Genomic DNA, 25,478 nt, shown 5'->3' on the forward strand with positions numbered 1-25,478 from the left:
TGCTTACCTGCAGAGTTGGTAAGTGCATATTTGCGTGAGATGGGAAAAGTGTGGATCGTGCTTCAGATTTCATCCTGACCCTTTTGAGATCACCAGTATGTTGGTAATTATTGGCCATTTCCATAGCGTTTTGCACCGTAACAGTCATGAGGTCGGTCTCTGCATCCTGAAGCCTAGGATGCTTTTCGCAGAGAAACCTCTGCTGAGGCCCAGGTAACTTGGTATTTTCGATACCTGGCACCGGAGCCTTGGAAGGTAGGATTGTTGTCAGTATTCTTTCACCGTGCTTTCACCACCGTTTCAAGAACGGGAGCCCTTTTCAACCGTTAGCGTAAGGACCCTTCCGTGGAGATGAGATATTTTTCTGGGGTGGCAAGTGCAGGGCCGCTGTCCGTCCTGGGTTTGTGGGACTCGCGCCAGACACGAGAAGTGCGCCTTTGTGGGAGAGGTGAATAGTGCGGATCCTGTTTCAGTCTAAAGACTGAAACAGGATCCGCACTTTTCACCGTTCCTTTCAGAATAATTTGATTCATCAGCTAGGAACGGCGATTCCTTCTCCAGACCAATGGAAGGCTAGGCCGCAGTCACTCGATCTTTCCGAGAGGTGTGTGGCGCAACTTTGGAAAGAACCGCTAGGTGGAGAACTATTTGGTATTTTTCCGTAGCACTTTTCACCGTAACTGTCCTAAGGTTGGTCTCTGCATCCTTAAGCATAGGGGAGTTTTCACAGAGGAAAGCAGGCCGAGGCCCAGTAACCTTGGCATTTCCAATAGTTGGTGCTAGAGACTGCAAAGAAAGTGTTCTTTTCGGTGTTATTCCACTGTGGTTTCGCCATGATGTTCAGAACCCGAGCAGGTTTCTTGCATTAGCGTCAGAATCCTGCCTGGTAGTTGAGATTTCTGGGTGGGGTGTAAGTGCGGGGCTTCTGTCAGCCCTGCCTTTGGTTTGCTTACCTGCAGAGTTGGTAAGTGCATATTTGCGTGAGATGGGAAAAGTGTGAATCGTGCTTCAGATTTCATCCTGACCCTTTTGAGATCACCAGTATGTTGGTAATTTTTGGCCATTTCCATAGCGTTTTGCACCGTGACAGTCATGAGGTCGGTCTCTGCATCCTGAAGCCTAGGATGCTTTTCGCAGAGAAACCTCTGCTGAGGCCCAGGTAACTTGGTATTTCCCATACCTGGCACCGGAGCATTGGAAGGTAGGATTGTTTTCAGTATTCTTTCACCGTCCTTTCACCACCGTTTGAAGAACGGGAGCCCTTTTCAACCGTTAGCGTAAGGACCCTTCCTTGGAGATGAGATATTTTTCTGGGGTGGCAAGTGCAGGACCTCTGTCCGTCCTGGGTTTGTTGGACTCGCGCCAGACACGGGAAGTGCGCCTTTGTGGGAGAGGTGAATAGTGCGGATCCTGTTTCAGTCTAAAGACTGAAACAGGATCCGCACTTTTCACCCTTCCTTTCAGATTCATTTGATTCATCAGCTAGGAACGGCGATTCCTTCTCCAGACCAATGGAAGGCTAGGCCGCAGTCACTCGATCTTTCTGAGAGGTGTGTGGCGCAACATTGGAAAGAACCGCTAGGTGGAGAACTATTTGGTATTTTTCCGTAGCACTTTTCCCCGTAACTGTCCTAAGGTGGGTCTCTGCATCCTTAAGCATAGGGGAGTTTTCACAGAGGAAAGCAGGCCGAGGCCCAGTAAACTTGGCAGTTCCAATAGTTGGTGCTAGAGACTGCAAAGCAAGTGTTCTTTTCGGTATTATTCCACTGTGGTTTCGCCATGATGTTCAGAACCCGAGCAGGTTTCTCGCATTAGCGTCAGAATCCTGCCTGGTAGTTGAGATTTCTGGTTGGGGTGTAAGTGCGGGGCTTCTGTCAGCCCTGCCTTTGGTTTGCTTACCTGCAGAGTTGGTAAGTGCATATTTGCGTGAGATGGGAAAAGTGTGGATCGTGCTTCAGATTTCATCCTGACCCTTTTGAGATCACCAGTATGTTGGTAATTATTGGCCATTTCAATGGCGTTTTGCACCGTAACAGGCATGAGGTCGGTCTCTGCATCCTGAAGCCTAGGATGCTTTTCGCAGAGAAACCTCTGCTGAGGCCCAGGTAACTTGTTATTTCCCATACCTGGCACTGGAGCCTTGGAAGATAGCATTGTTTTCAGTATTCTTTCACCGTCCTTTCACCACCGTTTCAAGAACGGGAGCCCTTTTCAACCGTTAGCATAAGGACCCTTCCTTGGAGATGAGATATTTTTCTGGGGTGGCAAGTGCAGGGCCTCTGTCCGTCCTGGGTTTGTGGGACTCCCGCCACACACGAGAAGTGCGCCTTTGTGGGAGAGGTGAATAGTGCGGATCCTGTTTCAGTCTAAAGACTGAAACAGGATCCACACTTTTCACCGTTCCTTTCAGAATCATTTGATTCATCAGCTAGGAACGGCGATTCCTTCTCCAGACCAATGGAAGGCTAGGCCGCAGTCACTCGATCTTTCTGAGAGGTGTGTGGCGCAACATTGGAAAGAACCGCTAGGTGGAGAACTATTTGGTATTTTTCCGTAGCACTTTTCCCCGTAACTGTCCTAAGGTGGGTCTCTGCATCCTTAAGCATAGGGGAGTTTTCACAGAGGAAAGCAGGCCGAGGCCCAGTAAACTTGGCAGTTCCAATAGTTGGTGCTAGAGACTGCAAAGCAAGTGTTCTTTTCGGTATTATTCCACTGTGGTTTCGCCATGATGTTCAGAACCCGAGCAGGTTTCTGGCATTAGCGTCAGAATCCTGCCTGGTAGTTGAGATTTCTGGCTGGGGTGTAAGTGCGGGGCTTCTGTCAGCCCTGCCTTTGGTTTGCTTACCTGCAGAGTTGATAAGTGCATATTTGCGTGAGATGGGAAAAGTGTGGATCGTGCTTCAGATTTCATCCTGACCCTTTTGAGATCACCAGTATGTTGGTAATTATTGGCCATTTCCATGGCGTTTTGCACCGTAACAGGCATGAGGTCGGTCTCTGCATCCTGAAGCCTAGGATGCTTTTCGCAGAGAAACCTCTGCTGAGGCCCAGGTAACTTGGTATTTCCCATACCTGGCACTGGAGCCTTGGAAGATAGCATTGTTTTCAGTATTCTTTCACCGTCCTTTCACCACCGTTTCAAGAACGGGAGCCCTTTTCAACCGTTAGCATAAGGACCCTTCCTTGGAGATGAGATATTTTTCTGGGGTGGCAAGTGCAGGGCCTCTGTCCGTCCTGGGTTTGTGGGACTCCCGCCACACACGAGAAGTGCGCCTTTGTGGGAGAGGTGAATAGTGCGGATCCTGTTTCAGGCTAAAGACTGAAACAGGATCCGCACTTTTCACCGTTCCTTTCAGAATCATTTGATTCATCAGCTAGAAACGGCGATTCCTTCTCCAGACCAATGGAAGGCTAGGCCGCAGTCACTCGATCTTTCCGAGAGGTGTGTGGCGCAACTTTGGAAAGAACCGCTAGGTGGGGAACGATTTGGTATTTTTCCGTAGCACTTTTCCCCGTAACTGTCCTAAGGTCGGTCTCTGCATCCTTAAGCATAGGGGAGCTTTCACAGAGGAAAGCAGGCCGAGGCCCAGTAAACTTGGCATTTCCAATAGTTGGTGCTAGAGACTGCAAAGAAGGTGTTCTTTTCGGTATTATTCAACTGTGATTTCGCCATGATGTTCAGAACCTGAGCAGGTTTCTCGCATTAGCGTCAGAATCCTGCCTGGTAGTTGAGATTTCTGGGTGGGGTGTAAGTGCGGGGCTTCTGTCAGCCCTGCCTTTGGTTTGCTTACCTGCAGAGTTGGTAAGTGCATATTTGCGTGAGATGGGAAAAGTGTGGATCGTGCTTCAGATTTCATCCTGACCCTTTTGAGATCACCAGTATGTTGGTAATTATTGGCCATTTCCATAGCGTTTTGCACCAGAACAGTCATGAGGTCGGTCTCTGCATCCTGAAGCCTAGGATGCTTTTCGCAGAGAAACCTCTGCTGAGGCCCAGGTAACTTGGTATTTCCCATACGTGGCACCGGATCCTTGGAAGGTAGGATTGTTTTCAGTATTCTTTCACCGTCCTTTCACCACCGTTTCAAGAACGGGAGCCCTTTTCAACCGTTAGCGTAAGGACCTTCCTTGGAGATGAGATATTCTTCTGGGGTGGCAAGTGCAGGGCCTCTGTCCATCCTGGGTTTGTGGGACTAGCGCCAGACACGAAAAGTGCGCCTTTGTGGGAGAGGTGAATAGTGCGGATCCTGTTTCAGTCTAAAGACTGAAACAGGATCCGCACTTTTCACCGTTCCTTTCAGAATCATTTGATTCATCAGCTAGGAACGGCGATTCCTTCTCCAGACCAATGGAAGGCTAGGCCGCAGTCACTGGATCTTTCCGAGAGGTGTGTGGCGCAACTTTGGAAAGAACCGCTAGGTGGAGAACTATTTGGTATTTTTCCGTAGCACTTTTCCCCGTAACTGTCCTAAGGTGGGTCTCTGCATCCTTAAGCATAGGGGAGTTTTCACAGAGGAAAGCAGGCCGAGGCCCAGTAAACTTGGCACTTCCAATAGTTGGTGCTAGAGCCTGCAAAGAAAGTGTTCTTTTCGGTATTATTCCACTGTGGTTTCGCCATGATGTTCAGAACCCGAGCAGGTTTCTCGCATTAGCGTCAGAATCCTGCCTGGTAGTTGAGATTTCTGGGTGGGGTGTAAGTGTGGGGCTTCTGTCAGCCCTGCCTTTCGTTTGCTTACCTGCAGAGTTGGTAAGTGCATATTTGCGTGAGATGGGAAAAGTGTGGATCGTGCTTCAGATTTCATCCTGACCCTTTTGAGATCACCAGTATGTTGGTAATTATTGGCCATTTCCATAGCGTTTTGCACCGTAACAGTCATGAGGTCGGTCTCTGCATCCTGAAGCCTAGGATGCTTTTCGCAGAGAAACCTCTGCTGAGGCCCAGGTAACTTGGTATTTTCCATACCTGGCACCGGAGCCTTGGAAGGTAGGATTGTTGTCAGTATTCTTTCACCGTCCTTTCACCCCCGTTTCAAGAACGGGAGCCCTTTTCAACCGTTAGCGTAAGGACCCTTCCTTGGAGATGAGATATTTTTCTGGGGTGGCAAGTGCAGGGCCTCTGTCCGTCCTGGGTTTGTTGGACTCGCGCCAGACACGGGAAGTGCGCCTTTGTGGGAGAGGTGAATAGTGCGGATCCTGTTTCAGTCTAAAGACTGAAACAGGATCCGCACTTTTCACCCTTCCTTTCAGATTCATTTGATTCACCAGCTAGGAACGGCGATTCCTTCTCCAGACCAATGGAAGGCTAGGCCGCAGTCACTCGATCTTTCTGAGAGGTGTGTGGCGCAACATTGGAAAGAACCGCTAGGTGGAGAACTATTTGGTATTTTTCTGTAGCACTTTTCCCCGTAACTGTCCTAAGGTGGGTCTCTGCATCCTTAAGCATAGGGGAGTTTTCACAGAGGAAAGCAGGCCGAGGCCCAGTAAACTTGGCAGTTCCAATAGTTGGTGCTAGAGACTGCAAAGCAAGTGTTCTTTTCGGTATTATTCCACTGTGGTTTCGCCATGATGTTCAGAACCCGAGCAGGTTTCTCGCATTAGCGTCAGAATCCTGCCTGGTAGTTGAGATTTCTTGCTGGGGTGTAAGTGCGGGGCTTCTGTCAGCCCTGCCTTTGGTTTGCTTACCTGCAGAGTTGATAAGTGCATATTTGCGTGAGATGGGAAAAGTGTGGATCGTGCTTCAGATTTCATCCTGACCCTTTTGAGATCACCAGTATGTTGGTAATTATTGGCCATTTCCATGGCGTTTTGCACCGTAACAGGCATGAGGTCGGTCTCTGCATCCTGAAGCCTAGGATGCTTTTCGCAGAGAAACCTCTGCTGAGGCCCAGGTAACTTGGTATTTCCCATACCTGGCACTGGAGCCTTGGAAGATAGCATTGTTTTCAGTATTCTTTCACCGTCCTTTCACCACCGTTTCAAGAACGGGAGCCCTTTTCAACCGTTAGCATAAGGACCCTTCCTTGGAGATGAGATATTTTTCTGGGGTGGCAAGTGCAGGGCCTCTGTCCGTCCTGGGTTTGTGGGACTCCCGCCACACACGAGAAGTGCGCCTTTGTGGGAGAGGTGAATAGTGCGGATCCTGTTTCAGGCTAAAGACTGAAACAGGATCCGCACTTTTCACCGTTCCTTTCAGAATCATTTGATTCATCAGCTAGAAACGGCGCTTCCTTCTCCAGACCAATGGAAGGCTAGGCCGCAGTCACTCGATCTTTCCGAGAGGTGTGTGGCGCAACTTTGGAAAGAACCGCTAGGTGGGGAACGATTTGGTATTTTTCCGTAGCACTTTTCCCCGTAACTGTCCTAAGGTCGGTCTCTGCATCCTTAAGCATAGGGGAGCTTTCACAGAGGAAAGCAGGCCGAGGCCCAGTAAACTTGGCATTTCCAATAGTTGGTGCTAGAGACTGCAAAGAAGGTGTTCTTTTCGGTATTATTCAACTGTGATTTCGCCATGATGTTCAGAACCTGAGCAGGTTTCTCGCATTAGCGTCAGAATCCTGCCTGGTAGTTGAGATTTCTGGGTGGGGTGTAAGTGCGGGGCTTCTGTCAGCCCTGCCTTTCGTTTGCTTACCTGCAGAGTTGGTAAGTGCATATTTGCGTGAGATTGGATAAGTGTGGATCGTGCTTCAGATTTCATCCTGACCCTTTTGAGATCACCAGTATGTTGGTAATTATTGGCCATTTCCATAGTGTTTTGCACCGTAACAGTCATGAGGTCGGTCTCTTCATCTTGAAGCCTAGGATGCTTTTCGCAGAGAAACCTCTGCTCAGGCCCAGGTAACTTGGTATTTCCCATACCTGGCATCGGAGCCTTGGAAGGTAGGATTGTTTTCAGTATTCCTTCACCGTCCTTTCACCACCGTTTCAAGAACGGGAGCCCTTTTCAACCGTTAGCGTAAGGACCCTTCCTTGGAGATGAGATATTTTTCTGGGGTGGCAAGTGCAGGGCCTCTGTCCGTCCTGGGTTTGTTGGACTCGCGCCAGACACGGGAAGTGCGCCTTTGTGGGAGAGGTGAATAGTGCGGATCCTGTTTCAGTCTAAAGACTGAAACAGGATCCGCACTTTTCACCGTTCCTTTCAGAATCATTTGATTCATCAGCTAGGAACGGCGATTCTTTCTCCAGACCAATCGAAGGCTAGGCCGCAGTCACTCGATCTTTCCGAGAGGTGTGTGGCGCAACTTTGGAAACAACCGCTAGGTGGAGAACTATTTGGTATTTTTCCGTAGCACTGTTCCCCGTAAGTGTCCTAAGGTTGGTCTCTGCATCCTTAAGCATAGGGGAGTTTTCACAGAGGAAAGCAGGCCGAGGCCCAGTAAACTTGGCATTTCCAATAGTTGGTGCTAGAGACTGCAAAGCAAGTGTTCTTTTCGGTATTATTCCACTGTGGTTTCGCCATGATGTTCAGAACCCGAGCAGGTTTCTGGCATTAGCGTCAGAATCCTGCCTGGTAGTTGAGATTTCTGGGTGGGGTGTAAGTGCGGGGCTTCTGTCAGCCCTGCCTTTGGTTTGCTTACCTGCAGAGTTGGTAAGTGCATATTTGCGTGAGATGGGAAAAGTGTGGATCGTGCTTCAGATTTCATCCTGACCCTTTTGAGATCACCAGTATGTTGGTAATTATTGGCCATTTCCATAGCGTTTTGCACCAGAACAGTCATGAGGTCGGTCTCTGCATCCTGAAGCCTAGGATGTTTTTCGCAGAGAAACCTCTGCTGAGGCCCAGGTAACTTGGTATTTCCCATACGTGGCACCGGAGCCTTGGAAGGTAGGATTGTTTTCAGTATTCTTTCACCGTCCTTTCACCACCGTTTCAAGAACGGGAGCCCTTTTCAACCGTTAGCGTAAGGACTCTTCCTTGGAGATGAGATATTCTTCTGGGGTGGCAAGTGCAGGGCCTCTGTCCATCCTGGGTTTGTGGGACTAGCGCCAGACACGAAAAGTGCGCCTTTGTGGGAGAGGTGAATAGTGCGGATCCTGTTTCAGTCTAAAGACTGAAACAGGATCCGCACTTTTCACCGTTCCTTTCAGAATCATTTGATTCATCAGCTAGGGACGGCGATTCCTTCTCCAGACCAATGGAAGGCTAGGCCGCAGTCACTGGATCTTTCCGAGAGGTGTGTGGTGCAACTTTGGAAAGAACCGCTAGGTGGAGAACTATTTGGTATTTTTCCGTAACACTTTTCCCCGTAACTGTCCTAAGGTGGGTCTCTGCATCCTTAAGCATAGGGGAGTTTTCACAGAGGAAAGCAGGCCGAGGCCCAGTAAACTTGGCACTTCCAATAGTTGGTGCTAGAGCCTGCAAAGAAAGTGTTCTTTTCGGTATTATTCCACTGTGGTTTCGCCATGATGTTCAGAACCCGAGCAGGTTTCTCGCATTAGCGTCAGAATCCTGCCTGGTAGTTGAGATTTCTGGGTGGGGTGTAAGTGTGGGGCTTCTGTCAGCCCTGCCTTTCGTTTGCTTACCTGCAGAGTTGGTAAGTGCATATTTGCGTGAGATGGGAAAAGTGTGGATCGTGCTTCAGATTTCATCCTGACCCTTTTGAGATCACCAGTATGTTGGTAATTATTGGCCATTTCCATAGCGTTTTGCACCGTAACAGTCATGAGGTCGGTCTCTGCATCCTGAAGCCTAGGATGCTTTTCGCAGAGAAACCTCTGCTGAGGCCCAGGTAACTTGGTATTTTCCATACCTGGCACCGGAGCCTTGGAAGGTAGGATTGTTGTCAGTATTCTTTCACCGTCCTTTCACCCCCGTTTCAAGAACGGGAGCCCTTTTCAACCGTTAGCGTAAGGACCCTTCCTTGGAGATGAGATATTTTTCTGGGGTGGCAAGTGCAGGGCCTCTGTCCGTCCTGGGTTTGTTGGACTCGCGCCAGACACGGGAAGTGCGCCTTTGTGGGAGAGGTGAATAGTGCGGATCCTGTTTTAGTCTAAAGACTGAAACAGGATCCGCACTTTTCACCCTTCCTTTCAGATTCATTTGATTCACCAGCTAGGAACGGCGATTCCTTCTCCAGACCAATGGAAGGCTAGGCCGCAGTCACTCGATCTTTCTGAGAGGTGTGTGGCGCAACATTGGAAAGAACCGCTAGGTGGAGAACTATTTGGTATTTTTCCGTAGCACTTTTCCCCGTAACTGTCCTAAGGTGGGTCTCTGCATCCTTAAGCATAGGGGAGTTTTCACAGAGGAAAGCAGGCCGAGGCCCAGTAAACTTGGCAGTTCCAATAGTTGGTGCTAGAGACTGCAAAGCAAGTGTTCTTTTCGGTATTATTCCACTGTGGTTTCGCCATGATGTTCAGAACCCGAGCAGGTTTCTCGCATTAGCGTCAGAATCCTGCCTGGTAGTTGAGATTTCTGGCTGGGGTGTAAGTGCGGGGCTTCTGTCAGCCCTGCCTTTGGTTTGCTTACCTGCAGAGTTGATAAGTGCATATTTGCGTGAGATGGGAAAAGTGTGGATCGTGCTTCAGATTTCATCCTGACCCTTTTGAGATCACCAGTATGTTGGTAATTATTGGCCATTTCAATGGCGTTTTGCACCGTAACAGGCATGAGGTCGGTCTCTGCATCCTGAAGCCTAGGATGCTTTTCGCAGAGAAACCTCTGCTGAGGCCCAGGTAACTTGGTATTTCCCATACCTGGCACTGGAGCCTTGGAAGATAGCATTGTTTTCAGTATTCTTTCACCGTCCTTTCACCACCGTTTCAAGAACGGGAGCCCTTTTCAACCGTTAGCATAAGGACCCTTCCTTGGAGATGAGATATTTTTCTGGGGTGGCAAGTGCAGGGCCTCTGTCCGTCCTGGGTTTGTGGGACTCCCGCCACACACGAGAAGTGCGCCTTTGTGGGAGAGGTGAATAGTGCGGATCCTGTTTCAGTCTAAAGACTGAAACAGGATCCGCACTTTTCACCGTTCCTTTCAGAATCATTTGATTCATCAGCTAGAAACGGCGATTCCTTCTCCAGACCAATGGAAGGCTAGGCCGCAGTCACTCGATCTTTCCGAGAGGTGTGTGGCGCAACTTTGGAAAGAACCGCTAGGTGGAGAACGATTTGGTATTTTTCCGTAGCACTTTTCCCCGTAAGTGTCCTAAGGTTGGTCTCTGCATCCTTAAGCATAGGGGAGTTTTCACAGAGGAAAGCAGGCCGAGGCCCAGTAAACTTGGCATTTCCAATAGTTGGTGCTAGAGACTGCAAAGAAAGTGTTCTTTTCGGTATTATTCCACTGTGGTTTCGCCATGATGTTCAGAACCCGAGCAGGTTTCTCGCCTTAGCGTCAGAATCCTGCCTGGTAGTTGAGATTTCTGGGTGGGGTGTAAGTGCGGGGCTTCTGTCAGCCCTGCCTTTGGTTTGCTTACCTGCAGAGTTGGTAAGTGCATATTTGCGTGAGATGGGAAAAGTGTGGATCGTGCTTCAGATTTCATCCTGACCCTTTTGAGATCACCAGTATGTTGGTAATTATTGGCCATTTCTATAGCGTTTTGCACCAGAACAGTCATGAGGTCGGTCTCTGCATCCTGAAGCCTAGGATGCTTTTCGCAGAGAAACCTCTGCTGAGGCCCAGGTAACTTGGTATTTCCCATACGTGGCACCGGAGCCTTGGAAGATAGGATTGTTTTCAGTATTCTTTCACCGTCCTTTCACCACCGTTTCAAGAACGGGAGCCCTTTTCAACCGTTAGCGTAAGGACCCTTCCTTGGAGATGAGATATTTTTCTGGGGTGGCAAGTGCAGGGCCTCTGTCCGTCCTGGGTTTGTGGGACTCGCGCCAGACACGAGAAGTGCGCCTTTGTGGGAGAGGTGAATAGTGTGGATCCTGTTTCAGTCTTTAGACTGAAACAGGATCCGCACTTTTCACCGTTCCTTTCAGAATCATTTGATTCATCAGCTAGGAACGGCGATTCCTTCTCCAGACCAATGGAAGGCTAGGCCGCAGTCACTCGATATTTCCGAGAGGTGTGTGGGGCAACTTTGGAAAGAACCGCTTGGTGGAGAACTATTTGGTATTTTTCCGTAGCACTTTTCCCCGTAAGTGTCCTAAGGTTGGTCTCTGCATCCTTAAGCATAGGGGAGTTTTCACAGAGGAAAGCAGGCCGAGGCCCAGTAAACTTGGCATTTCCAATAGTTGGTGCTAGAGACTGCAAAGAAAGTGTTCTTTTCGGTATTATTCCACTGTGGTTTCACCATGATGTTCAGAACCCGAGCAGGTTTCTCGCATTAGCGTCAGAATCCTGCCTGGCAGTTGAGATTTCTGGGTGGGGTGTAAGTGCGGGGCTTCTTTCAGCCCCGCCTTTGGTTTGCTTACCTGCAGAGTTGGTAATTGCATATTTGCGTGAGATGGGAAAAGTGTGGATCGTGCTTCAGATTTCATCCTGACCCTTTTGGGATCACCAGTATGTTGGTAATTATTGGCCATTTCCATAGCGTTTTGCACCGTAACAGTCATGAGCTCGGTCTCTGCATCCTGAAGCCTAGGATGCTTTTCGCAGAGAAACCTCTGCTGAGGCCCAGGTAACTTGGTATTTCCCATACCTGGCACCGGAACCTTGGAAGATAGGATTGTTTTCAGTATTCTTTCACCGTCCTTTCACCACCGTTTCAAGAACGGGAGCCCTTTTGAACCGTTAGCGTAAGGACTCTTCCGTGGAGATGAGATATTTTTCTGGGGTGGCAAGTGCAGGGCCTCTGTCCGTCCTGGGTTTGTGGGACTCGCGCCAGACACGAGAAGTGCGCCTTTGTGGGAGAGGTGAATAGTGCGGATCCTGTTTCAGTCTAACTGAAACAGGATGAGCACTTTTCACCGTTCCTTTCAGAATCATTTGATTCATCAGCTAGGAAAGGCGTTTCCTTCTCCTGACCAATGGTAGGCTAGGCCGCAGTCACTCGATCTTGCCGAGAGGTGTGTGGCACAACTTTGGAAAGAGCCGCTAGGTGGAGAACTATTTGGTATTTTTCCGTAGCACTTTTCCCCGTAACTGTCCTAAGGTTGGTCTCTGCATCCTTAAGCATAAGGGAGTTTTCACAGAGGAAAGCAGAACGAGGCCCAGTAAACTTGGCATTTCCAATAGTTGGTGCTAGAGAATGCAAAGAAAGTGTTCTTTTCGGTATTATTACACTGTGGTTTCGCCATGATGTTCAGAACCCGAGCAGGTTTCTGGCATTAGCGTCAGAATCCTGCCTGGTAGTTGAGATTTCAGGGTGGGGTGTAAGTGCGGGGCTTCTGTCAGCCCTGCCTTTGGTTTCCTTACCTGCAGAGTTGGTAAGTGCATATTTGCCTGAGATGGGAAAAGTGTGGATCGTGCTTCAGATTTCATCCTGACCCTTTTGAGATCACCAGTATGTTGGTAATTTTTGGCCATTTCCATAGCGTTTAGCACCGTAACAGTCATGAGGTCTGTCTCTGAATCCTGAAGCCTAGGATGCTTTTCGCAGAGAAACCTCTGCTGAGGCCCAGGTAACTTGGTATTTCCCATACCTTGCACCGGAGCCTTGGAAGATAGGATTGTTTTCAGTATTCTTTCAGCGTCCTTTCACCACCGTTTCAAGAACGGGAGCCCTTTTCAACCGTTAGCGTAAGGACCCTTCCTTGGAGATGAGATATTTTTCTGGGGTGGCAAGTGCAGGGCCTCTGTCGGACCTGGGTTTGTGGGACTCGCGCCAGACACGAGAAGTGCGCCTTTGTGGAGAGGTGAATAGTGCGGATCCTGTTTCAGTCTGAAGACTGAAACAGGATCCGCACTTTTCACCGTTCCTTTCAGAATCATTTGATTCATCAGCTAGGAACGGCGATTCCTTCTCCAGACCAATGGAAGGCTAGGCCGCAGTCACTCGATCTTTCCGAGAGGTGTGTGGCGCAACTTTGGAAAGAACCGCTAGGTGGAGAACTATTTGGTATTTTTCCGTAGCACTTTTCCCCGTAACTGTCCTAATGTTGGCCTCTTCATCCTTAAGCATAGGGGAGTTTTCACAGAGGAAATCAGGCCGAGGCCCAGTGAACTTGGCATTTCCAATAGTTGGTGCTAGAGACTGCAAAGAAAGTGTTCTTTTCGGTATTATTCCACTGTGGTTTCGCCATGATGTTCAGAACCCGAGCAGGTTTCTGGCATTAGCGTCAGAATCCTGCCTGGTAGTTGAGATTTCTGGGTGGGGTGTAAGTGCGGGGCTTCTGTCAGCCCTGCCTTTGGTTTGCTTACCTGCAGAGTTGGTAAGTGCATATTTGCATGAGATGGGAAAAGTGTGGATCGTGCTTCAGATTTCATCCTGACCCTTTTGAGATCACCAGTATGTTGGTAATTATTGGCCATTTCCATAGCGTTTTGCACCGTAACAGTCATGAGGTCGGTCTCTGCATCCTGAAGCCTAGGATGCTTTTCGCAGAGAAACCTCTGCTGAGGCCCAGGTAACTTGGTATTTCCCATACCTGGCACCGGAGCCTTGGAAGGTAGGATTGTTTTCAGTATTCTTTCACCGTGCTTTCACCACCGTTTCAAGAACGGGAGCCCTTTTCAACCGTTAGCGTAAGGACCCTTCCTTGGAGATTAGATATTTTTCTGGGGTGGCAAGTGCAGGGGCTCTGTCGGTCCTGGGTTTGTGGGACTCGCGCCAGACACGAGAAGTGCGCCTTGGTGGGAGAGGTGAATAGTGCGGATCCTGTTTCAGTCTAATGACTGAAACAGGATCCGCACTTTTCACCGTTCCTTTCAGAATCATTTGATTCATCAGCTAGGAACGGCGATTCCTTCTCCAGACCAATGGAAGGCTAGGCCGCAGTCACTCGATCTTTCCGAGAGGTGTGTGGCGCAACTTTGAAAAGAACCGCTAGGTGGAGAACTATTTGGTAATTTTCCGTAGCACTTTTCCCCGTAACTGTCCTAAGGTGGGTCTCTGCATCCTTAAGCATAGGGGAGTTTTCACAGAGGAAAGCAGGCCGAGGCCCAGTAACCTTGGCATTTCCAATAGTTGGTGCTAGAGACTGCAAAGAAAGTGTTCTTTTCGGTATTATTCCACTGTGGTTTCGCCATGATGTTCAGAACCCGAGCAGGTTTCTCGCATTAGCGTCAGAATCCTGCCTGGTAGTTGAGATTTCTGGGTGGGGTGTAAGTGCGGGGCTTCTGTCAGCCCTGCCTTTGGTTTCCTTACCTGCAGAGTTGGTAAGTGCATATTTGCGTGAGATGGGAAAAGTGTGGATCGTGCTTCAGATTTCATCCTGACCCTTTTGAGATCACCAGTATGTTGGTAATTATTGGCCATTTCCATAGCGTTTTGCACCGTAACAGTCATGAGGTCGGTCTCTGAATCCTGAAGCCTAGGATGCTTTTCCCAGAGAAACCTCTGCTGAGGCCTAGGTAACTTGGTATTTCCCATACCTGGCACCGGAGTTTGGAAGATAGGATTGTTTTCAGTATTCTTTCACCGTCCTTTCACCACCATTTCAAGAACGGGAGCCCTTTTCAACCGTTAGCGTACGGACTCTTCCGTGGAGATGAGATATTTTTCTGGGGTGGCAAGTGCAGGGCCTCTGTCCGTCCTGGGTTTGTGGGACTCACGCCAGACACGAGAAGTGCGCCTTTGTGGGAGAGGTGAATAGTGCGGATCCTGTTTCAGTCTTTAGACTGAAACAGGATCCGCACTTTTCACCGTTCCTTTCAGAATCATTTGATTCATCAGCTAGGAACGGCGATTCCTTCTCCAGACCAATGGAAGGCTAGGCCGCAGTCACTCGATCTTTCCGAGAGGTGTGTGGCGCAACTTTGGAAAGAACCGCCAGGTGGAGAACTATTTGGTATTTTTCCGTAGCACTTTTCCCCGTAACTGTCCTAAGGTTGGTCTCTGCATCCTTAAGCATAGGGGAGTTTTCACAGAGGAAAGCAGGCCGAGGCCCAGGAAACTTGGCATTTCCAATAGTTGGTGCTAGAGACTGCAAAGAAAGTGTTCTTTTCGGTATTATTCCACTGTGGTTTCGCCATGATGTTCAGAACCCGAGCAGGTTTCTCGCATTAGCGTCAGAATCCTGCCTGGTAGTTGAGATTTCTGGGTGGGGTGTAAGTGCGGGGCTTCTGTCAGCCCTGCCTTTGGTTTGCTTACCTGCAGAGTTGGTAAGTGCATATTTGCGTGAGATGGGAAAAGTGTGGATCGTGCTTCAGATTTCATCCTGACCCTTTTGAGATCACCAGTATGTTGGTAATTATTGGCCATTTGCATAGCGTTTTGCACCAGAACAGTCATGAGGTCGGTCTCTGCATCCTGAAGCCTAGGATGCTTTTCGCAGAGAAACCTCTGCTGAGGCCCAGGTAACTTGGTATTTCCCATACCTGGCACCGGAGCCTTGGAAGGTAGGATTGTTTTCAGTATTCCTTCACCGTCCTTTCACCACCGTTTCAAGAACGGGAGGCCTTTTCAACCGTTAGCGTAAGGACCCTTAATTGGAGATGAGATATTTTTCTGGGGTGGCAAGTGCAGTGCCTCTGTCCGTCCTGGGTTTGTGGGACTCGCGCCACACACGAGAAGTGCGCCTTTGTGGGAGAGGTGAATAGTGCGGATCCTGTTTCAGTCTAAAGACTGAAACAGGATCCGCACTTTTCACCGTTCCTTTCACAATCATTTGATTCATCAGCTAGGAACGGCGATTCCTTCTCCAGACCAATCGAAGGCTAGACCGCAGTCACTGGATCTTTCCGAGAGGTGTGTGGGGCAACTTTGGAAAGAACCGCTAGGTGGAGAACTATTTGGTATTTTTCCGTAGCACTTTTCCCCGTAAGTGTCCTAAGGTTGGTCTCTGCATCCTTTATCATAGGGGAGATTTCACAGAGGAAAGCAGGCCGAGGCCCAGTAAACTTGGCATTTCCAATAGTTGGTGCTAGAGACTGCAAACAAAGTGTTCTTTTCGGTATTATTCCACTGTGGTTTCGCCATGATGTTCAGAACCCGAGCAGGTTTCTCGCATTAGCGTCAGAATCCTGCCTGGTAGTTGAGATTTCTGGGGGGGTGTAAGTGCGGGGCTTCTGTCAGCCCTGCCTTTGGTTTGCTTACCTGCAGAGTTAGTAAGTGCATATTTGCGTGAGATGGGAAAAGTGTGGATCGTGCTTCAGATTTCATCCTGACCCTTTTGAGATCACCAGTATCTTGGTAATTATTGGCCATTTCAATGGCGTTTTGCACCGATACAGTCATGAGGTCGGTCTCTGCATCCTGAAGCCTAGGATGCTTTTCGCAGAGAAACCTCTGCTGAGGCCCAGGTAACTTGGTATTTCCCATACCTGGCACCGGAGCCTTGGAAGATAGGATTGTTTTCAGTATTCTTTCACCGTCCTTTCACCACCGTTTCAAGAACGGGAGCCCTTTTCAACCGTTAGCGTAAGGACCCTTCCTTGGAGATGAGATATTTTTCTGGAGTGGCAAGTGCAGGGCCTCTGTCCGTCCTGGGTTTGTGGGACTCGCGCCAGACAGGAGAAGTGCGCCTTTGTCGGAGAGGTGAATAGTGCGGATCCTGTTTCAGTCTAAAGAGTGAAACAGGATCCGCACTTTTCACCGTTCCTTTCACAATCATTTGATTGATCAGCTAGGAACGGCGATTCCTTCTCCAGACCAATGGAAGGCTAGGCCGCAGTCACTCGATCTTTCCGAGAGGTGTGTGGCGCAACTTTGGAAAGAACCGCTAGGTGGAGAACTATTTGGTATTTTTCCGTAGCACTTTTCCCCGTAACTGTCCTAAGGTTGGTCTCTGCATCCTTAAGAATAGGGGAGTTTTCACAGAGGAAAGCAGGCCGAGGCCCAGTAAACTTGGCATTTCCAATAGTTGGTGCTGGAGACTGCAAAGAAAGTGTTCTTTTCGGTATTATTCCACTGTGGTTTCGCCATGATGTTCAGAACCCGAGCAGGTTTCTCGCTTTAGCGTCAGAATCCTGCCTGGTAGTTGAGATTTCTGGGTGGGGTGGTAGTGCGGGGCTTCTGTCAGCCCTGCCTTTGGTTTGCTTACCTGCAGAGTTGGTAAGTGCATATTTGCGTGAGATGGGATAAGTGTGGATCGTGCTTCAGATTTCATCCTGACCCTTTTGAGATCACCAGTATGTTGGTAATTATTGGCCATTTCCATAGCGTTTTGCACCGTAACAGTCATGAGGTCGGTCTCTGCATCCTGAAGCCTAGGATGCTTTTTGCAGAGAAACCTCTGATGAGGCCCAGGTAACTTGGTATTTCCCATACCTGGCACCGGAGCCTTGGAAGATAGGATTGTTTTCAATATTCTTTCACCGTCCTTTCACCACCGTTTCAAGAACGGGAGCCCTTTTCAACCGTTAGCGTAAGGACCCTTCCTTGGAAATGAGATATTTTTCTGGGGTGGCAAGTGCAGGGCCTCTGTCCATCCTGGGTTTTTGGGACTCGCGCCAGACACGAGAAGTGCGCCTTTGTGGGAGAGGTGAATAGTGCGGATCCTGTTTCAGTCTAAAGACTGAAACAGGATCCGCACTTTTCACCGTTCTTTTCAGAATCATTTGATTCATCAGCTAGGAACGGCGATTCCTTCTCCAGACCAATGGAAGGCTAGGCCGCAGTCACTCGATCTTTCCGAGAGGTGTGTGGCGCAACTTTGGAAAGAACCGCTAGGTGGAGAACTATTTGGTATTTTTCCATAGCACTTTTCCCCGTAACTGTCCTAAGGTTGGGCTCTGCATCCTTAAGCATAGGAGAGTTTTCACAGAGGAAAGCAGGCCGAGGCCCAGTAAACTTGGCATTTCCAATAGTTGGTGCTAAAGACTGCAAAGCAAGTGTTCTTTTCGGTATTATTCCACTGTGGTTTCGCCATGATGTTCAGAACCCGAGCAGGTTTCTCGCATTAGCGTCAGAATCCTGCCTGGTAGTTGAGATTTCTGGGTGGGGTGTAAGTGCGGGGCTTCTGTCAGCCCAGCCTTTGGTTTGCTTACCTGCAGAGTTGGTAAGTGCATATTTGCGTGAGATGTGAAAAGTGTGGATCGTGCTTCAGATTTCATCCTGACCCTTTTGAGATCACCAGTATGTTGGTAATTATTGGCCATTTCCATAGCGTTTTGCTCCGTAACAGTCATGAGGTCGGTCTCTGCATCCTGAAGCCTAGGATGCTTTTCGCAGAGAAACCTCTGCTGAGGCCCAGATAACTTGGTATTTCCCATACATGGCACCGGAGCCTTGGAAGGTAGGATTGTTTTCAGTATTCCTTCACCGTCCTTTCACCACCGTTTCAAGAACGGGAGCCCTTTTCAACCGTTAGCGTAAGGACCCTTAATTGGAGATGAGATATTATTCTGGGGTGGCAAGTACAGTGCCTCTGTCCGTCCTGGGTTTGTGGGACTCGCGCCACACACGAGAAGTGCGCCTTTGTGGGAGAGGTGAATAGTGCGGATCCTGTTTCAGTCTAAAGACTGAAACAGGATCCGCACTTTTCACCGTTCCTTTCACAATCATTTGATTCATCAGCTAGGAACGGCGATTCCTTCTCCAGACCAATCGAAGGCTAGGCCGCAGTCACTCGATCTTTCCGAGAGGTGTGTGGCGCAACTTTGGAAAGAACCGCTAGGTGGAGAACTATTTGGTATTTTTCCGTAGCACTTTTCCCCGTAACTGTCCTAAGGTCGGTCTCTGCATCCTTAAGCATAGGGGAGTTTTCACAGAGGAAAGCAGGCCGAGGACCAGTAAACTTGGCATTTCCAATAGTTGGTGCTAGAGACTGCAAAGCAAGTGTTCTTTTCGGTATTATTCCACTGTGGTTTCGCCATGATGTTCAGAACTCGAGCAGGTTTCTGGCATTAGCGTCACAATCCTGCCTGGTAGTTGAGATTTCTGGGTGGGGTGTATGTGCGGGGCTTCTGTCAGCCCTGCCTTTGGTTTGCTTACCTGCAGAGTTGGTAAGTGCATATTTGCGTGAGATGGGAAAAGTGTGAATCGTGCTTCAGATTTCACCCTGACCCTTTTGAGATCACCAGTATGTTGGTAATTATTGGCCATTTCAATGGCGTTTTGCACCGTAACAGGCATGAGGTCGGTCTCTGCATCCTGAAGCCTAGGATGCTTTTCGCAGAGAAACCTCTGCTGAGGCCCAGGTAACTTGGTATTTCTCATACCTGGCACCGGAGCCTGGGAAGATAGGATTGTTTTCAGTATTCTTTCACCGTCCTTTCACCACCGTTTCAAGAACGGGAGCCCTTTTCAACCGTTAGCCTAAGGACTCTTCCGTGGAGATGAGATATTTTTCTGGGGTGGCAAGTGCAGGGCCTCTGTCCGTCCTGGGTTTGTGGGACTCGCGCCAGACACGAGAAGTGTGCCTTTGTGGGAGAGGTGAATAGTGCGGATCCTGTTTCAGTCTAAAGACTGAAACAGGATCCGCACTTTTCACCGTTCCTTTCAGAATCATTTGATTCATCAGCTAGGAACGGCGATTCCTTCTCCAGACCAATGGAAGGCTAGGCCGCAGTCACTCGATCTTTCCGAGAGGTGTGTGGGGCAACTTTGGAAAGAACCGCTAGGTGGAGAACTATTTGGTATTTTTTCGTGGCACTTTTCCCCGTAACTGTCCTAAGGTTGGTCTCTGCATCCTTAAGCATAGGGGAGTTTTCACAGAGGAAAGCAGGCCGAGGCCCAGTAAACTGGGCATTTCCAATAGTTGGTGCTAGAGACTGCAAAGAAAGTGTTCTTTTCGGTATTATTCCACTGTGTTTTCGCCTTGATGTTCAGAACCCGAGCAGGTTTCTCGCATTAGCGTCAGAATCCTGCCTGGTAGTTGAGATTTCTTTGTGGGGTGTAAGTGCGGGGCTTCTGTCAGCCCTGCCTTTGGTTTGCTTACCTGTAGAGTTGGTAAGTGCATATTTGTGTGAGATGGGAAAAGTGTGGATCGTGCTTCAGATTTCATCCTGACCCTTTTGAGATCACCAGTATGTTGGTAATTATTGGCCATTTCCATAGCGTTTTGCACCATAACATTCATGATGTCGGTCTCTGCATCCTGAAGGCTAGGATGCTTTTCGCAGAGAAACCTCTGCTGAGGCCCAGGTAACTTGGTATTTCCCATACCTGGCACCGGAGCCTTGGAAGATAGGATTGTTTTCAGTATTCTTTCACCGTCCTTTCACCACCGTTTCAAGAACGGGAGCCCTTTTCAACCGTTAGCGTAAGGACCCTTCCTTGGAGATGAGATATTTTTCTGGGGTGGCAAGTGCAGGGCCTCTGTCCGTCCTGGGTTTGTGGGACTCGCGCCAGACACGAGAAGTGCGCCTTTGTGGGAGAGGTGAATAGTGTGGATCCTGTTTCAGTCTTTAGACTGAAACAGGATCCGCACTTTTCACCGTTCCTTACAGAATCATTTGATTCATCAGCTAGGAACGGCGATTCCTTCTCCAGACCAATGGAAGGCTAGGCCGCAGTCACTCGATATTTCCGAGAGGTGTGTGGGGCAACTTTGGAAAGAACCGCTTGGTGGAGAACTATTTGGTATTTTTCCGTAGCACTTTTCCCCGTAAGTGTCCTAAGGTTGGTCTCTGCATCCTTAAGCATAGGGGAGTTTTCACAGAGGAAAGCAGGCCGAGGCCCAGTAAACTTGGCATTTCCAATAGTTGGTGCTAGAGACTGCAAAGAAAGTGTTCTTTTCGGTATTATTCCACTGTGGTTTCGCCATGATGTTCAGAACCCGAGCAGGTTTCTCGCATTAGCGTCAGAATCCTGCCTGGTAGTTGAGATTTCTGGGTGGGGTGTAAGTGCGGGGCTTCTTTCAGCCCCGCCTTTGGTTTGCTTACCTGCAGAGTTGGTAATTGCATATTTGCGTGAGATGGGAAAAGTGTGGATCGTGCTTCAGATTTCATCCTGACCCTTTTGGGATCACCAGTATGTTGGTAATTATTGGCCATTTCCATAGCGTTTTGCACCGTAACAGTCATGAGCTCGGTCTCTGCATCCTGAAGCCTAGGATGCTTTTCGCAGAGAAACCTCTGCTGAGGCCCAGGTAACTTGGTATTTCCCATACCTGGCACCGGAACCTTGGAAGATAGGATTGTTTTCAGTATTCTTTCACCGTCCTTTCACCACCGTTTCAAGAACGGGAGCCCTTTTGAACCGTTAGCGTAAGGACTCTTCCGTGGAGATGAGATATTTTTCTGGGGTGGCAAGTGCAGGGCCTCTGTCGGACCTGGGTTTGTGGGACTCGCGCCAGACACGAGAAGTGCGCCTTTGTGGAGAGGTGAATAGTGCGGATCCTGTTTCAGTCTGAAGACTGAAACAGGATCCGCACTTTTCACCGTTCCTTTCAGAATCATTTGATTCATCAGCTAGGAACGGCGATTCCTTCTCCAGACCAATGGAAGGCTAGGCCGCAGTCACTCGATCTTTCCGAGAGGTGTGTGGCGCAACTTTGGAAAGAACCGCTAGGTGGAGAACTATTTGGTATTTTTCCGTAGCACTTTTCCCCGTAACTGTCCTAATGTTGGCCTCTGCATCCTTAAGCATAGGGGAGTTTTCACAGAGGAAATCAGGCCGAGGCCCAGTGAACTTGGCATTTCCAATAGTTGGTGCTAGAGACTGCGAAGAAAGTGTTCTTTTCGGTATTATTCCACTGTGGTTTCGCCATGATGTTCAGAACCCGAGCAGGTTTCTGGCATTAGCGTCAGAATCCTGCCTGGTAGTTGAGATTTCTGGGTGGGGTGTAAGTGCGGGGCTTCTGTCAGCCCTGCCTTTGGTTTGCTTACCTGCAGAGTTGGTAAGTGCATATTTGCATGAGATGGGAAAAGTGTGGATCGTGCTTCAGATTTCATCCTGACCCTTTTGAGATCACCAGTATGTTGGTAATTATTGGCCATTTCCATAGCGTTTTGCACCGTAACAGTCATGAGGTCGGTCTCTGCATCCTGAAGCCTAGGATGCTTTTCGCAGAGAAACCACTGCTGAGGCCCAGGTAACTTGGTATTTCCCATACCTGGCACCGGAGCCTTGGAAGGTAGGATTGTTTTCAGTATTCTTTCACCGTGCTTTCACCACCGTTTCAAGAACGGGAGCCCTTTTCAACCGTTAGCGTAAGGACCCTTCCTTGGAGATTAGATATTTTTCTGGGGTGGCAAGTGCAGGGGCTCTGTCGGTCCTGGGTTTGTGGGACTCGCGCCAGACACGAGAAGTGCGCCTTGGCGGGAGAGGTGAATAGTGCGGATCCTGTTTCAGTCTAATGACTGAAACAGGATCCGCACTTTTCACCGTTCCTTTCAGAATCATTTGATTCATCAGCTAGGAACGGCGATTCCTTCTCCAGACCAATGGAAGGCTAGGCCGCAGTCACTCGATCTTTCCGAGAGGTGTGTGGCGCAACTTTGAAAAGAACCGCTAGGTGGAGAACTATTTGGTAATTTTCCGTAGCACTTTTCCCCGTAACTGTCCTAAGGTGGGTCTCTGCATCCTTAAGCATAGGGGAGTTATCACAGAGGAAAGCAGGCCGAGGCCCAGGAAACTTGGCATTTCCAATAGTTGGTGCTAGAGACTGCAAAGAAAGTGTTCTTTTCGGTATTATTCCACTGTGGTTTCGCCATGATGTTCAGAACCCGAGCAGGTTTCTCGCATTAGCGTCAGAATCCTGCCTGGTAGTTGAGATTTCTGGGTGGGGTGTAAGTGCGGGGCTTCTGTCAGCCCTGCCTTTGGTTTCCTTACCTGCAGAGTTGGTAAGTGCATATTTGCGTGAGATGGGAAAAGTGTGGATCGTGCTTCAGATTTCATCCTGACCCTTTTGAGATCACCAGTATGTTGGTAATTTTTGGCCATTTCCATAGCGTTTTGCACCGTAACAGTCATGAGGTCGGTCTCTGAATCCTGAAGCCTAGGATGCTTTTCCCAGAGAAACCTCTGCTGAGGCCTAGGTAACTTGGTATTTCCCATACCTGGCACCGGAGTTTGGAAGATAGGATTGTTTTCAGTATTCTTTCACCGTCCTTTCACCACCATTTCAAGAACGGGAGCCCTTTTCAACCGTTAGCGTACGGACTCTTCCGTGGAGATGAGATATTTTTCTGGGGTGGCAAGTGCAGGGCCTCTGTTCGTCCTGGGTTTGTGGGACTCACGCCAGACACGAGAAGTGCGCCTTTGTGGGAGAGGTGAATAGTGCGGATCCTGTTTCAGTCTTTAGACTGAAACAGGATCCGCACTTTTCACCGTTCCTTTCAGAATCATTTGATTCATCAGCTAGGAACGGCGATTCCTTCTCCAGACCAATGGAAGGCTAGGCCGCAGTCACTCGATCTTTCCGAGAGGTGTGTGGCGCAACTTTGGAAAGAACCGCCAGGTGGAGAACTATTTGGTATTTTTCCGTAGCACTTTTCCCCGTAACTGTCCTAAGGTTGGTCTCTGCATCCTTAAGCATAGGGGAGTTTTCACAGAGGAAAGCAGGCCGAGGCCCAGTAAACTTGGCATTTCCAATAGTTGGTGCTAGAGACTGCAAAGAAAGTGTTCTTTTCGGTATTATTCCACTGTGGTTTCGCCATGATGTTCAGAACCCGAGCCGTTTTCCGGCATTAGCGTCAGAATCCTGCCTGGTAGTTGAGATTTCTGGGTGGGGTGTAAGTGCGGGGCTTCTGTCAGCCCTGCCTTTGGTTTGCTGACCTGCAGAGTTGGTAAGTGCATATTTGCGTGAGATGGGAAAAGTGTGGATCGTGCTTCAGATTTCATCCTGACCCTTTTGAGATCACCAGTATGTTGGTAATTATTGGCCATTTCCGTAGCGTTTTGCACCATAACACTCATGAGGTCGGTCTCTGCATCCTGAAGCCTAGGATGCTTTTCGCAGAGAAACCTCTGTTGAGGCCCAGGTAACTTGGTATTTCCCATAACTGGCACCGGAGCCTTGGCAGGTAGGATTGTTTTCAGTATTCTTTCACCGTGCTTTCACCACCGTTTCAAAAACGGGAGCACTTCTCAACCGTTGGCGTAAGGACCCTTCCTTGGAGATGAGATATTTTTCTGGGGTGGCAAGTGCAGGCCCTCTGTCCGTCCTGGGTTTGTGGGTCTCGCGCCAGACAGGAGAAGTGTGCCTTTGTGGTAGAGGTGAATAGTGCGGACTGTAACAGGATCCGCACTTTTCACCGTTCCTTTCAGAATCATTTGATTCATCAGCTAGGAATGGCGATTCCTTCTCCAGACCAATGGAAGGCTAGGCCGCAGTCACTCGATCTTTCCGAGAGGTGTGTGGCGCAACTTTGGAAAGAACCGCTAGGTGGAGAACTATTTGGTATTTTTCCGTAGCACTTTTCCCCGTAACTGTCCTAAGGTTGGTCTCTGCATCCTTAAGCATAGGGGAGTTTTCACAGAGGAAAGCAGGCCGAGGCCCAGTAAACTTGGCATTTCCAATAGTTGGTGCTAGAGACTGCAAAGAAAGTGTTCTTTTCGGTATTACTCCACTGTGGTTTCGCCATGATGTTCAGAACCCGAGCAGGTTTCTGGCATTAGCGTCAGAATCCTGCCTGGTAGTTGAGATTTCTGGGTGGGGTGTAAGTGCGGGGCTTCTGTCAGCCCTGCCTTTGGTTTGCTTACCTGAAGAGTTGGTAAGTGCATATTTGTGTGAGATGGGAAAAGTGTGGATCGTGCTTCAGATTTCATCCTGACCCTTTTGAGATCACCAGTTTGTTGGTAATTATTGGCCATTTCCATAGCGTTTTGCACCGTAACACTCATGAAGTCGGTCTCTGCATCCTGAAGCCTAGGATGCTTTTCGCAGAGAAACCTCTGCTGAGGCCCAGGTAACTTGGTATTTCCCATACCTGGCACCGGAGCCTTGGAAGATAGGATTGTTTTCAGTATTCTTTCACCGTCCTTTCACCACAGTTTCAAGAACAGGAGCCCTTTTCAACCGTTAGCGTAAGGACCCTTCCTTGGATATGAGATATTTTTCTGGGGTGGCAAGTGCAGGGCCTCTGTCTGTCCTGGGTTTGTGGGACTCGCGCCAGACACGAGAAGTGCGCCTTTGTGGGAGAAGTGAATAGTGCGGATCCTGTTTCAGTCTAAAGACTGAAACAGGATCCGCACTTTTCACCATTTCTTTCAGAATCATTTGATTCATCAGTTAGGAACGGCGATTCCTTCTCCAGACCAATGGAAGGCTAGGCCGCAGTCACTCGATCTTTCCGAGAGGAGTGTGGCGCAACTTTGGAAAGAACCGCTAGGTGGAGAACTATTTGGTATTTTTCCGTAGCACTTTTCCCCGTAACTGTCCTAAGGTTGGTCTCTGCATCCTTAAGCATAGGGGAGTTTTCACAGAGGAAAGCAGGCCGAGGCCCAGTAAACTTGGCATTTCCAATAGTTGGTGCCAGAGACTGCAAAGAAAGTGTTCTTTTCTGTATTATTCCACTGTGGTTTCGACATGATGTTCAAAACCCGAGCAGGTTTCTCGCATTAGCGTCAGAATCCTGCCTGGTAGTTGAGATTTCTGGGTGTTGT

Source organism: Lemur catta, chromosome 13, assembly GCF_020740605.2.
Source record: "Lemur catta isolate mLemCat1 chromosome 13, mLemCat1.pri, whole genome shotgun sequence".
Classification (NCBI taxonomy): domain Eukaryota; kingdom Metazoa; phylum Chordata; class Mammalia; order Primates; family Lemuridae; genus Lemur; species Lemur catta.